Below are 15,212 nucleotides of genomic sequence, written 5' to 3' on the forward strand. Positions count from 1 at the left end.
GAGCTATGATTTTTCAAACATTGCCAATTTGCCGTTACACATTTTACCGGAGGCATCGTGTTCGGAGTGTTAAAAGCTCACGGAACTTTGCCTTAAACTTCTAAAACTCATACAGAGGAGGCTACTTACGTGGTGGCAAATTTTGAATTAAAAAATAACAGGGGTTCGTTTCTTTCAACTTAGTTGAAGTCACCATGGGCACAATACAATGATCAGAACCACTCGCCTCCTTAATCCCAACCTGCCGCGCAGCACATTGATCTTTACACACAGCCGCATATACTTTACGCAGCTGGTAAGCGATGATCCTATCCTGCTGGCTGCTGCTGGTCGTCGTCTTAGCTCGAGCATGCGACATAACTCAGACAGTGCCGCCGCCACCGACACAGCGATCGTTCACATCTACACTGACGCGCCCCGTCCCGGTCGACTGTAGGGTACGTGCTCGCGATCCACAGAGACGGCAGTCCTCTCGCAGTCGAGTGGATTCGGTCGTATCGGGTGGACGTACGTTTTGGCCGGTCGAGTACAGAGAGTGGCCAGTTTTTTGCCATTAGGGTCTGTGAGTGTGACAAGGAGAGAGGATCTGATCACTGATCTGCTCCTCCGCTCTGGGTGTGTGACGGGAGGGACGGGATGGATTAATGTGGTAATACGAAGAAGAAGCACTGCGCTAGTAGTAGAAGAAATCATAAGAAAAATTATCACATAAATCGTCCGGCCGAATTCTTGGATGTTTCACATGGTGGAGTGGTGAACGGATTCGAGGGTTTTTTCAAGGAAATTTTGCAACACTTGAGGCCTGGTTCGGTGATGGAGTTCTTATCAATTTATTCTGGATCAGTGAAACAGTTGGTGCTCGCAGGAATTTGAACGAGCAGTGTGAAAATTTCAATTCATTCCCCAGAAGAAGAGTAAGGTTCTCGGCGGTGCTGATCGACGTGACCAGAAAGGAAAATCTCAGCGTATTTCATGTTATAGTGCGGGAGGCGGGAGTAAAGCGGGTGGAAAGCAGAACTTCAAGTTACTTCTTATGGTGCATTTTTCGACTGCTTCGGGATTTGTTCCAAGATCTGCATCGCGCGTGAGAGCGAACGGGAGAGAGCGAGTCTTATGCGGTTTTTCAGGAGTGTTTTTTTTTTCGTGTGTGGAGACATTCGGTGCATAGCCGAGACAGCAAAGAAGCAGGATAGTGCACCATCCACATATATGTACGATTTGTTTTTATGTTTATTTTATGTTGCTCTTTTCGTGTTGCGCTGTGCGACGACGACGACGACGGCTGATCTCTTTGCTTCTTCTGTGTATTACTTTGTGGTTCGGAATTTCAGTGGCCTCATGCGCCAGCCAAGGAGATTTCTTACGGTTTCGGGGTGTTTGTTATTTTTCCACAGAAATCATCAACATCATCGCTGGTAGTGAGAAATAATCAACAGTAGCAGCGAAATAGCATAAAAAGGGGCCAAGGAGATTAAAGTGCTGTGTCAAGTTTCAAAAGAGCGAAAAATTACTACAGAAAGAATTGAAGTGCAGTGATTTTGCGAAAATAAAATATCAGGAAAAGATAACCAGTGTCGATCAACAAAAGTGAACAAGAAAATTATCATCGTTCAGCTGTAAAAAAAAGGATTAATTCAACGACAACAAGAAGAACCTACAGACCCACCAAGGCTACGGAGCAAAAGGGCTTTATGGTGTGGCTTTTATGAAGATTGTCATATCTTGGTGCCTGAGTGTAAGTGATCTGGAATGTGATTACTCGATTTAACATGCATACGGGAACTGCAAGCTGATGATGAAAGAATGTGTGCATTTCAGTTGCACATTTGGTATAGTAAAGACTGGTGACAATTTCATAACAAAAACCATTTAAATTGTATGATGCACACACACTTAGAAAATTTCTTGTAAATTTAAGTTCCCAGGGACTGAAATATACGAGAGTTAATTTTGACGAATTGAGTCATAATAGATGCGAAATTCAGCTCAATCAAACTTACTTTTCGTCGAGTACTGAACTTTTCAGTCTCGGAGCACTTTACGTTTACGTCTCATCCTTTATGTCAAAGGTGGATTCCGTCTCGTATAAAATTAGGTATTTTTTAGTGTGTAGGATACGAATATATGATCAGAACTATTAATTTTGGTTTAAAATTGATACCAAGGTTGCAAATACTCATTTTAGCTAAAATAATGTTTTTCGGAATAATAAAACCAAAAGATGGTATGATGGCATGTTTTACTTGTACCTTACAAGAATAGGTTACAATGTATACGTTTGAAACATAAAACCTGTAAATGTTGCTTTCTATGAGTCACAATCAGCGATTTGCTGATCGCTGAGTGAGTGAGTGAGTGTTTCAAAAATCGCTGATTGTGACTCTCATGAAGTGAAATAAACAGATTTAATATGTCAAGCACATTCTTTGCAACCTCTTCTTGTATCCTACCACTTCAAAATATGATCATGGCTTCTATTTTTTTCATAATTAAAAAAAAAACATTGTTTTAGCTGAAATGAGTATTTGCAACCTTGATTGGTACATGTTAAAAGTGGATTAATATGTTAATTTTTCAAGATTTTTTTTTCTGAAATTATGTTCGTAAACAAAGGTGATTATTAGGTTTAGGTTTAGATTATTAGGATTAGGTAATTACGTGACAACGCATCGTCAGTATCAGTCTGAATATTTATGGCCACATTCACCCACCATTTTTGCAAGTTTCTTAATTTTGTTCTTAATTCTAATAGCCTTGAAACATACAGTACGGGACAAAAGTATGTGTAACATAACATCGTGATTTCTTCAGGATGTGCGTCAAATTTGGGTTGCTGGTTGAACATCGATTGAAGGTTTATTGATATTGTTTTGAACTTTATTAGATGAGTCTGCGTGAAGTTTGAATAATTCTAGTAGAACGCTTCTTATTTGACTGCCCGTTTTCAAACTGTTATTTCTTGAAGTACAAATTTGGAAGGAATCATTAGTGGTCCCTATTCAAAAAGTTGCTGGAACACATTAGAGAAAATTTTAGAACTTGTTGTAAAACGCCAGCTGTTGGAGTATTTAAATAGTAATTAGTTTGTTGATGCCAGATTAATCGGTATATCGGGAAGGTCATTCTTGTGAAACCACGTTGAATTTGGTATTAGCGAAGTGGAAAAATAACTTGGAGTGTAAAGATACGATTGTTGCTGTTTTTTTTTTTGATCTTAAACACGCTTTTGAAACAATTTCTAGGCCCTTATTGTTAAGATCAATCAAGTGCTTTGCAATTAAGTGTTCTGTATATAAATGGTTTGAAAGCTATTTGTCTGACAGAACTCAACGGACTGTTTTTAATAATTCTGTTTCCAGTCCCGTGGGAAATAACCTTGGAGTGCCCCAGGGAAGTATATTAGGGCCCCTGTTATTTATTATGCATATTAATGACTTGCGCCGTGTTTTACGATTTTGCGACATTAATCTTTTTGCAGATACTGTGTTATTCATTGCAGCTAAGGATTTAGATGATGCCGTTTGACACTTGAATGAAGATTTGCGTTCTCTAAGTAGATGGTTGAAGTATAAGCAGTTGATATTGAATACAAGTAAAACTAAATTTATAGTAATTTCGCGGAATCGATTAAATGAGAACGTCTCTGTTGTAATTGATGATGAGACTATTGATCGCGTTCGGGAGATTAAATATCTTGGCGTGATTATTGATGACAAACTTAAGTTCATCAAGAAAATTGCCAAGAAGTATGGAATTCTATATCGACTGAAAAACGATTCTACTACTGCCAGTAAAATACAGCTATACAAATCAATCATCTCTCCTCATCTAGACTTTTGCCTTTCCATTTTATTTCTGGCCAATGAAACACAAATATCAAGATTACAGCGCTTGCAGAATAAAATAATGCGTTTGATTTTGCGATGTAATAAATTCACTTCCTCAACTTTGATGCTAGATGTCTTACAATGGTTGTCGGTGAAGCAAAGAATTGTATATTTGATTATGGTGTTAATTTTTAAAGTAGTAAAAGGTTTGCTGCCTCGATATTTGTGACAAATATGACTTTTGAAGTGACTTTCATAGATATAATACTAGAAACGCGGTTGAAATAAGAACACCACATTTCTTGACTTGTGCTTCACAAAATTTATTATATTTTAAAGGAATAAATGTTTTCAATTTGATGCCTAGACATATCAAACGTTCAGCAACACTTACAGAATTTAAAAGACACTGCATTTCATACGTTAAATCTGTCGTTTGAACAGTTATCCAGTGATTTTTTTTATGAATTGACAAATTATGTTTGTATCTTGACGAAGTTATCTTCCACGTAACAATTCAGCAACCATTTGCCAACCACTCTAATTTATGATGGTTTTATAATGGCAATGAACAATCCATTTAGTTTAAATACAGCATTTCAAAGTGTAAGCCATTGCTGTTTAGTAACTCAGTTTTTCGCTATTTCAAAAACCTTTTATAGTCTGGCGAGAAAGTCGACGATTGTCTAGTTTTAAAAATTAACTTAAAGCAGTTCTCAATCCATCCATAAAACTGTTCTGTAATTCAATCATAAACTTCATCAGCAATTGTTTATTAATGTCTTGAGCAAATTCTCTATAAAAGTGTTCTATCATCATAAAAGCGACCGTAACATCATTGGGTTTTAAATGAGAGCAAAAGGCATATTTCAATGCTTTTAAGTCTTTTTAAAGTGTATTATAAAATCCACAATTACTCTGATTACAAATTGAACTTAAAAGATATGGATCCTCATAGTGAATTAAACTAAAATTCAGGACAAGGAAATCTCGAAGGATAGACGAAGTAGGATGGCAAATTCAAGCGATTCTATCGATCGAAGGAAAGTCGATTTCAGCAAAATTTACTTCTTTAGAAGAACCAGCACATCCGGCTGAACCAGTACCAATAGGTGACGATCGGAATTACTTGGATCAGTACCGACAGCAAACTACCAAGCTGCCAGTTAGCAGAGATTAGCTGATTTCCGATCAATAGAGCGATTTTATTCGGCTAAAGGGTCAACTCATCAAAAATTTAATTCAAGCGTACATTCCTGCGTCGTTTGATGGTGCACTTCGTGAACCATCCGGAAGAAGGGGATCTTCTTCGGGAACAAGCTGTTCGAAATGCTAAATATTTCTGCTTTCTGAGTAACTGCTTCCAATCCATAAATGCTGGCATAAATCTGAACGGGTTAGGATCAAGCAAAACGGCTTTAGATTAATACAATTCAGTCTGCAAGTTTTCTTCATAAAAGTCTTTTTAAAACCTTTTTAATTTGTTGGGGATTTCTTGAAAGCAAAACAACTTTTTTCACAAAAGGTCTATGAAAATCAACTTTTATGCCTCCGCCATAATACAATTGTTTTGTTGGTTTTTCACAATCTTCATTTTTCAATCTATATTTTCTTGGATATAACTTTTCATGTTGTAAATATTTAAAATGCGAAAATCCTTTTACAAAATCTTGGCTAAGCTAGATGATCGATCTTAAGAATAATTTAGTTTTCACTTAAATTTAAAATAATTAATAAAATCAACGTTTTCCGAGGGCGGACTATTTTTATTTCGGTGTTATCACGTACATTTCACATGAGATTTAATATGGCACCTAAGACTAGGCCACGTTATGAGAATTATTTAAATAATTTTGGTAAGTCAACAGGAAACGATCAGTTTTTATTTAAGTTATTTTGATAAGATCGGATGGTAATTATGAATTCTTTTCTATGTTTATTGATGCTTTTCTAGTGGATTTAGCAAGCAGCTAGGGAAAACGGCTCAAGAAATGGTTTTATTGAGTTACCAAATAGCTTTTATTGTAGCTTAACTACGGTTTTCAAATGGTTCTCAATGCGTTCGTTATATAACCTTCTTGCAGTAAATCAATCTTGAAAAGCTCCGAGAATACATCTTTCAGAACCTTCTCCAGGGTGGGCCAACTAGACAGATTCTAGTCCTTATGAGGTTTTGGTGGATGCATCAATGGCAAAACAGCCTTGACCAGGGTTTTATGAATGTTGTTTTATTGTAGCTTTGTAGTATTTTATAAAACTTAAAATGTTACTTGATAACGGATTATTTTGTATGGATAGCTGTCATAATGACTTTTTAATAATTATTGTAGCACTGCAAAAACTATTTTTGTTCGCCCCGATGATCTTTAATATTTGATTTAATAGTAGTAGAATAATTAAAAAAAATAGTTTACAAAGGTTTGAGCCTTTTAAAATTTGATAAAAAAGAATTTTGAATAGTTCGATGTTAATTTCAAATAACAGACTAAAGTGGTAATTTTTATACGATAGATGAGGAGATGAAAGTATAGAATTGATAGTTCCGTTAGAGTACGGCAGTGGGAAAATTGCATATAGAGAGTAGAAAGCGAGCAAGGACAACTTTAGGAAGGTACAAATCGGTTTGATCATCTCTCTTTACCAAACTCCCCCGTTGGAGAGGGATGGTGTGCGATATTGCCCTCCGCCACCACTGGCAAAAAGAGATGATCACCGACACGCTCAAGTACCGACGATGTGTTTTAAACAGTTCTACCGATTTTTACCGCACTCCAGTTCTTATCTGAAGGATGCATGGGAGCATACCATCAATTACTGTCATTGGTCAAAAGGTAAAGTAGCTGCACCTACCCTACCCGTGTCCCCTCGAGATCGCCAAGTCGACGATGACAGGAGCATATACCATGGTAGAGGTAACAATAGCTGCAATTTCCAAACCTACGACTGGATGCCTTCCTTCAGATAACAACTGGAGTGCGGTAAAAATCGGTAGAACTGTTTCAAACACATCGTCGGTACTTGAGCGTGTCCAATTCAACACATTGTAGTTTCATTTTTATACCTGTGATCTTGACTTTTTTACCTAAGAGATGAGTACTTAAGGGGGTAAGATTTTGATAAGTTCTTTAGTGGAAATGACACTGATGAAGACTGCACATTTTAGTCGAAATACGTATCTGTCATGTTCCTTGAAAATTTCTTTACAACATTTCAGAACACTCCAAAAAATCGAGGAATTCATCCTAAGTTTCGCTTTGGAAGAATTCACTGAAGCTTCCTTACATGATTCTATTTAAAATAAGCCTGCATTCTCCTTAAAATGTCCATGCAATTTAACCTCAGAATTGTCTTACAATTCTGCTCATAATTAAAGGATGGAACAGTCAAGAATTGGTAAATCATAATTTAGATAATTATGTTATTGTATAAATGATCAAACTTTATTTAGTTTTGAAGTTCAATGACTACAAAATACAGGAAAATTATTTGATTAGGCTTCCGATTTTCCAAATACGAACAGTCTGGCTTTACGTTTCACACCTTCCATCAGATTTTGTACCGCTGTTGTATCAACCTTAGTTCAAATCAAATTGACGTTCAGCATGTCAATTTGTTTTGAACTGTTTCGCATTTCCAACTGTTTTCTGAGTTTTCTTGAGGTTCCGATTGCCCAATATTTTTCAATTGGGTGCAGCTCAGGCGAGTTTGAAGGGTTTTTGTAATTGGGTACGACTTACACGTTGTTGGCGGTATACCGTTTCTGAGCAAATTTACCGTAGTGACAGAAAGCGAGGTCTGGCCAAAACAGCACAGAACAACTGTGCTTCTTCAAAAAAGGTAACAGTCGTTTTTGCGATTATTTGTTTTCATAAATACCTTGGTTGACAATGCCACACGCTATGTCTGAAGGCACTTATTATGCAAGTTGCATGTACCTCCGATTTTTTTCACAGGAAGTTAATATTGATAACAACAATCAAATCTGTGAAAGACTTAAAATATTTTATCTTGGGTTTTTTGAGAAAAAGTATTTTGAAGTTGACATCAGGCATGGAAAATCATTTACATTAATTTCGCGCATTCATTTAAATTTGTTTAACAATAACTTTTTCATAACCCATATTTCGTTTAATAATGTATGCAGTTTTTGTAGGTCTTAATATTGGCTACAACTTTTGTGTAGCCTGTGTTGTTGTAAACTGTGTTCATGAGGCCCAAAAAGAGGTGTAGAGCAGGTGGTGGACAAATATCCAGAATCTTTGTATCCTCATCACCGTTCAAGACAGGTTGATTTACACAGTTGGAAAAGTTTTTGGCATCTTGATTCCTCCAGATTCTTTCCAACTGTTCGCAAAAGTCCTGATGGAACCAAGTGTCCGTGCAAGGCCATTGCATGTCCCTAAATCACTCTTGCGTGCCGTGCAAAATGCGCAAGGAAACGTTGCACTATTTGACATAACTCCAGCCAATGATATTTAATGGGACAAAATAAATCTTAATCTCACCAGTCACAATTGTTTTTATTTTATGGAATCCAAGCCTCAACCACAACAGGGAAATGTTTTTGTAGTTCTCTTGAATTCCTGGAGCCAAGGCAAGAATGAATCACTTGCGAACACCTGAGTCTTTTAGTCCGGTAGTGCTCATTCCTTCTTCGATGGTCATGATGATTTTAAGTGATCCTTGACCGCCATTGATCCCGATCTTGCAAATGATCTCTCCCGCATTACGTCGAGCTTTGACGTACTCAATCAACCCCTCAACGCTTGTACACATCACAACAGATCTATTCTCTATTGCAAAGGATTTTCCTTTGCATGAAGTCATGTCGCACTTCATCACGGAAAAGAAATCCTCGAGCTCGGACAACATGTTGTTTATAGCTGATTTGAGACCAGGCTGGATGATTTGACGACCGTTTTGTCTCATGTGCTTAGCCAATTTAAGCGTCTGTAATATCATATTATTTATTTAGACGAACCAGATAACATACTGTTATATACTGACCTTATTAATACTCAGATTTAAGTCCGTTTTAATATTGAGTAAATCTTCGTGAGAGAACTGTGATTTTTTCCCGGTTGTTTTAAATTAAAATGCGTTGGTTTTCCTGAGATGTTCGAAAAACTAACTTCCGTTAGTTTTTTGTCAGCTACCTCTCTAATGGTTTTGGCAATAAAATAGTCCTTATTTTTGTCCGCTAATTCGGAGAGATTTTGCAGTTTCCGGGTTTCACTACATGTATGACGTTTCCCCGGGGAAACTTGCGTCAAACATGCTTTGCAGATTTTAATATTACTTTTTTCTTTTTCAGCGATACCTTTTTCTTGTACATATCTAACACATTTTAATTGCGCAACTCGACAGAGGTCACATTCAATATGGTTTGAACTTCTTGTACGTATCTTTACTTTTCGATACACGTGAACCTCAATTTTCTTGAACGGCTCACCTTTCTTACACCTGTAAACGGCAATGTAGCATCCCTAATAAAGTGGCGTGAATTTTTTTGGATGGAATCGCTTTTCCGAAGCACAAAAAGCACACTTTCTCTCTATTTTCCTCGTGAGATTTCTTCATTTTTGCGGATTTGCTTAACGATACGAAAATATCACAGACGATAGACCACAATATTTACACGTGACAAAAAATCAATGCTTACTTAGATTACATGGCTGTCTTTGAGTGTCATGCCCAGTGTTATCTCTTTTACACTTATGAGGGATGAAAAGTGCGAATAATTGTTGATTTAGGAGACAACTTTGATAGATCTTACGCAAAGTGGTCAGAATCAAGATGGTTGTTACTTGAGAGCGAAATAGAACTCTTAAACGGAATATTAACTACTTGAATCCACTTGTGAAACAATTTAAAATTGATTTATATAGTCAGAGAATAGTTTTGTATCGTTAATATTCGTTATATACCTCCATCGAAGACAGAAGGTATGGAAAATCATTTACAATAATTTTGTGCAATCATTTACATTTATTTGCTTTTAACTTTGACTATCAACAGAATTTCGTAAAAAAGATGTGTCATGTTTTATACGTCATGATATTGGCTAAAACTTTTGTGAATATTCCAAGTCTCTATCTCTAGTGCATGATGAACTAGAGCGAGCAGAACCCAATAATGTTTTTCAGTCAATAATTTACATTCTTCGAAAAACACTGATCTCTCTAGTTCGTCATGCATAAGAGATACAGACTTAAGATATTGACAATAGTTGTAGCCAATATTAAGACCTACAAATACCGCATACATTATTTAACAAAATTTGATTTATGAAAAAAGTTATTGGCAAATAAATGTAAATGAATGCACGAAATTAATGTAAATGATTTTCCATGCCTGATATCAACTTCAAAACACTCTTTTTCTCAAAAAATCCAAGATGAAATATTTTAAGTCTTTCACAGATTTGATTGTTGTCATCAATATTAACTTCCTGTGAACAAAAAAATCGGAGGTACATGCAACTTGCATAATAAGTGCCTTCATACATAGCGTGCGCAATCAATCTGCGAAGGAATGATTTCAACTTCGCTAATGCGCGACCAAACTTTGATACGCTGTTCCTCTTCCTTCGACGCCATTTTGACAACTGAATGGAAAATGAGGGGTGGTTAAGTTTTTTAAATGTACGATTAAAAAAATCACCCTATTTGAGTTGACCAATTTTTGACCGTTCCACCCTCTATTTTTAGCTTTCTTCGAAATTGTTCCGAAAAGTAACTTGGAATTCTTTAGAAATTCTTCTCGAGATGCTTTTGGAATTATTATTGGAATGCTCACAAACCTCAACTCAACAATTCGATCTTCTTGGTATTTATCGTGAGATTTACTTGTAACTAGTGCTTCACTTTAAATTATATTTACATTTTGTAAAAATTTAACACCCTCAGAACTTTCTTGGAATTGTAAAGATTCTACTGTGAACGTCTGAACTCCCATAAATGACTTGGTTTTCAAGTCAAATCTCTCTTAGGGTTCTTAAAAAAATCTCGTGGTATTTTTTCTTCGAAATACATTTTTGGTATTGCCCGAACTCATTCTACATTCTTTTAATATTTAGTTACTCAAAGTATTCTGTAAACCTTGTCCAGTCCAAGGGTTTTGAAATTGCAGGGCTGGTACAAGATACTAATCCCCGACCAGGGTTGCTTCCACTCACTTGCTATAAAAAAATGTTTTTCGGAGTTTTGAAATTATTAGATGTTATAATGCTACTTGTTACTTGTAAAGTACAGGAAGAGGTTGTAAAGTGTGTGTTTGACACATAAGATCTGCCAATGTTGCTTTCAGAGGGTCACAATCAGCGATTTTACGATTCGTGAGCACTCACTCTGAGTGAACGCTCACGAATCGTAAAATCGCTTATTGTGACGCTTTGAAATCGAAATTGACAGGATTTATAAGTCAAACACATACTTTACCACCTCTTCTTGTATCTTGCAAGTACTCATTATCATTATAACATCTAATGATTTCATAATTCCGAAAAACAATTTTTATAGCAAGTGAGTGAAAGTAACCCTGTCCCCGACAAAATCCGGACACATTAAAAACGCTGCATTAAGGCATTTTTTGAGTAATTTGTTTTCAAAATTTCACTGAAGCAAGCTAAGAGTGTATAGAATCACAGTACACGGTAACTCGCAACAACTCAAAAATGAGTCGAACATGCTCATTTGAGCGGGAAGTATGGTTAGTCAAAAGTGAGTACGCGCCCTTTTACTCACTTTTCAGTAAACGACGTTCTCGCGCAGAGTGAGTCAAAACCACTCTGTGATGTTTTCAGCCGGGAAGTTTGTTTTTTTAATTTGTTTTGATAAAAAATGGAAATTATCTGCTCCAGATTCATTTAACTGGAGCTGAAGACGACTGAAAACCGTCTCCACATGCAATTCCTCGTTACCTTCATACATTTCAGCCAGTGTTATACAATAATTTCGCCGTTTCTTAGAGCGTTTGCTCTGACACGGCAGGCATTTTGGCGGATTTGGTTGACTGAGCGGTTTTTACTCAGTTTGACATTTCTCGTTTACTCAGATTTTGACCTAATGCATCGAACGAAATTGAGTACGATCAACTCACCCGGTGAGTAAGCTGAAGTAAGCGTGTAGGCACTGGTTGTCAGAATAAGTTCATTTGTTTACATCATGTCTTCACCGGAGCAAGCATGTCGCGATTCGATACTGCACGCTCGAAACGAAAAGCCAACGAAACGTACTACCTGGCAGTTTTCGATCAAATTCCTGGGCAGAAATTTCATACCTCGGTGAACCGGATCAGTGCCCCGGAAGAATGTAAAATCAAAAAGTAGTCGAAATTCCCCAAAAAGTTTATTGTCTGAAAAGCAATCTGCAGTTCTGGGCTGAAAAGCAAAACTTTCGTTACTTCTGAGACCATCAACCAGCAAGTTCACTAGGAGGAATGCCTACGGAAGAGACTACTGCCTCTTCTGGAGCAATATGAGGTGAATTGCCTATTCTAGCTGGACTTGGCGAGCTGCCACTACTCAAATTCCACCAAACAATGGTAAAGCGAAAAGTGGTTCCCAAGGAGATGAATCCGGCCAATACTCCGGAACTAAGGCCAATTGAGGAATACTGGTTAATTGCGAAGGACATACTGAAGAAAAAGGGTTGAACTGCAATTGACCTAAAAGATTTCAGGCGGAAATATGGAAGAAAAGTTCGAGCAATGGCCTAGGGTAAGAAGTATGACTGAAACAATGGTCTTACAATACGCATAATACCTACTAATGTACACTCAAAAATATTACAAAACCAATATTGATTAAATTTTATGCATTTTATTATTAATCAAAATTTATACATTGGTCCGATTAATATTTTCTTCAAAACTATACTAAGTCCGATTATCGGAGTGGAATTCGATCAGTGTATACTAAAACGATCAAAAATGACAATGTCAAACACGATGGCACTCGTAGTCGTTTTTCAGTTCCACGTTGAAGGTGGTAACTTTCTCAAATGGTTCTGCAAACATCGTCCGCTCATTGATCGAAAGAAGCATATAAGCCTGCCGGAAGTGGAATCAGAGCCTGCCATCAATGGCAACCCTGTATCGGTTAGCCAATAATCTGCTGATGCACAGTATTTTTTTCTATTTGTTCGACTTAACGGCCAAAGCGTTGAATATGAACCATTCCGGGTGGACCCAAGTTTTAGCCGCCTATCAAAGATCAAAACGTCGGGTAATGATAAACCTGGGTTTCGATAATGATAATTGTATGGTACTGCTTTTGCTTTAATTAGAACTTTAATTTTTATTTTAAAACAATCATATTAAGCATTAAACGAAAAAGAAGCAGAAAAAACATTCCCTCGAATAAACCGTATGCATGCATTGCAAGCATATTTCGATTTTATACTATGGCAGGCATAAATCATTTTTATACTAAGTCTTTATTCTCTCCCTTTATACCGACCTTTGCGTCGGCACGGAGAGTTGTGATTTAGCGTAACTTTTATACTATTTAGCTTCCAATATTTTTTGAGTGTATAGCTGTTACATTGAACTATGAAAAATAAAAAGCATTTGTAAATCCCAAGAGCTTTTTCAGTAGTCTTATTGCACGAAGTATTCCTTAAACATCCATCTTGAAGATGAATGAGAAATATTTGAAATTATGGTTACGTAAAATTATTGAAAAATGAAAGTCTGATGCACGGAGGGGCTGAAAAAATCTGGTCATTACTGTATAACCATTTCAATTGAAAGAGGTTGTACATACTGAACGCAAAACGCTAGACAACTAGATACTTAAAGTATGTTTCTCCTACAAATGATGAAAATTTCAGCTATTTTGGGCCATTACACTTCAAGTAACAACATTAAAAAAAAAATATACTAATAAAGAGGCGTTTAACAAAAATTACTTGCAGACTCATCCAATGGAGCCTAATATTTGACCTACTAGTGGCCAAGGTCCTGAAATGTTACAGCTCTTTGAACTTTTTTGAAGAGCCAAAGAATCACAATGTGATATACTTATGTTCGGTACTGTACTTACATGGTAGATCAATTTTCAAAAATATCATTAACAACATCTTCGTCATGCTCATCGTTCGTCCCATAAAAATTTTGAGTTAAACATAACCTCGAACGACCGCGGCTAAAGTTTGATTGATGTTAAACCGCCAATAATTAATTATCATCACATGTTTTCTTTTACTCGATTTTCTTCCAATTCATCGGCTACACCGAGCAATAAAAAAAAAGATTTGCCATTCAATGAAAATGTTGCAACTGTCGTCACTGCCACTGCTATTCCCGGAACGACAAACGATAGATTCAATGACCTGACACAACCAGTCAAAAGATCCATTTCATTCATGAATTTCATTATACAACGTTGTTTATCTTGTCCTTACACCGGTCGACTGTAAATAAGCAAATAACAATATAGCTGCCGTCCATTTTAATTTCCCCACAGGCTAACGCTGCTCAATTTGGATGGGTACTTAGAGCGCAGCGCACAAAACCCACATATGCCATGTATTTACACAAGGGTTGGCAGTCTGACTCTCCATGCGGACATTATTTTGATTATTAACAATGTGGATTAATTTGTGCCATTGCATTTGTTACATTGCCCGGTCAAAATTTGATGACATCTGGTAATTCTAGAATGTTTACACAATCCGCCCGAGTGGTCTTTGAAGTTACGGGCCTACAATTGCCATTGCACGAGCGAGACATTTGATCATAATTTTTTTGATATTATCATCAGTTATAAAAGTCAAGTGCATTCATTCGTCAATGCGCCATTTCATCTGGGCACACAATGTCGATGGCGAAAGAGGCTTCATTATGGAAGTCATTCCTCATTGCTATGCACATTTGTTTTAATTTGTATCCATGGTTTGCCATATGCTTATCACGAGCTACTACTTGACTACTCTGGGGGTCTAAAAATAAATCTGACATCAGTTTTCCTAACGCATGGACGCAATAGCAGCAGCAGCAGCAGCAGCAGTCTTCTTATTTCGCTCAGTATTTGCTGTATGGCCGTTCCCGCCCTGGAGTTGGAACGCTCCGCTTGGACGAAACGGATATCTGGTCAAAGCCTGCCTGCCTCTGGATGTCGGTCGAGTAAGGAGCTCCAATTACACCGTTCGACAGAGCAAAAGTGCATACATTGTGCAAACTGGCAAGTATGACTGACTAAGGCCCCACCATCTCCACCGAGTGGGATTTAATGCCTTTGATTCCAAGTGGTTAGCTTTCTCTACCACATTCCGAATAGTAACTAGGGTTGGCTGGAGTGACGTCAGAAAATTAAGGTCTCATATTCACACTTTATTGCCAGACCATAGACTTCGATACATTGTAGATATTTAATCCGCTCTG

General features: G+C 37.0%; 1 protein-coding gene across 3 annotated transcripts in view; it reads left to right on the top strand.

Annotated features, from left to right (window-relative positions):
* The first annotated feature begins 458 nt into the window (after positions 1–458).
* Positions 459–15,212, top strand: part of LanB1 (laminin subunit beta-1) — a 123,189-nt gene continuing 108,435 nt past the window's right edge. For 2 of the 3 annotated variants that reach the window (XM_065230929.1, XM_065230928.1), the window contains exons 1-2: positions 462–562; positions 1,395–1,735. The gene's annotated coding sequence lies outside the window, so the exon portion shown is untranslated. Of the gene's footprint in view, positions 563–1,394; positions 1,736–15,212 lie in introns of all 3 variants that reach the window. The other variant, XM_065230931.1, reaches the window with a different exon arrangement.

This window comes from Ochlerotatus camptorhynchus, unplaced genomic scaffold (assembly GCF_037179485.1).
Source record: "Ochlerotatus camptorhynchus isolate MF236.1 unplaced genomic scaffold, CSIRO-AGI_Acam_v1.1 ptg000335l, whole genome shotgun sequence".
In the NCBI taxonomy this organism is placed as follows: Eukaryota; Metazoa; Arthropoda; class Insecta; order Diptera; family Culicidae; genus Ochlerotatus; species Ochlerotatus camptorhynchus.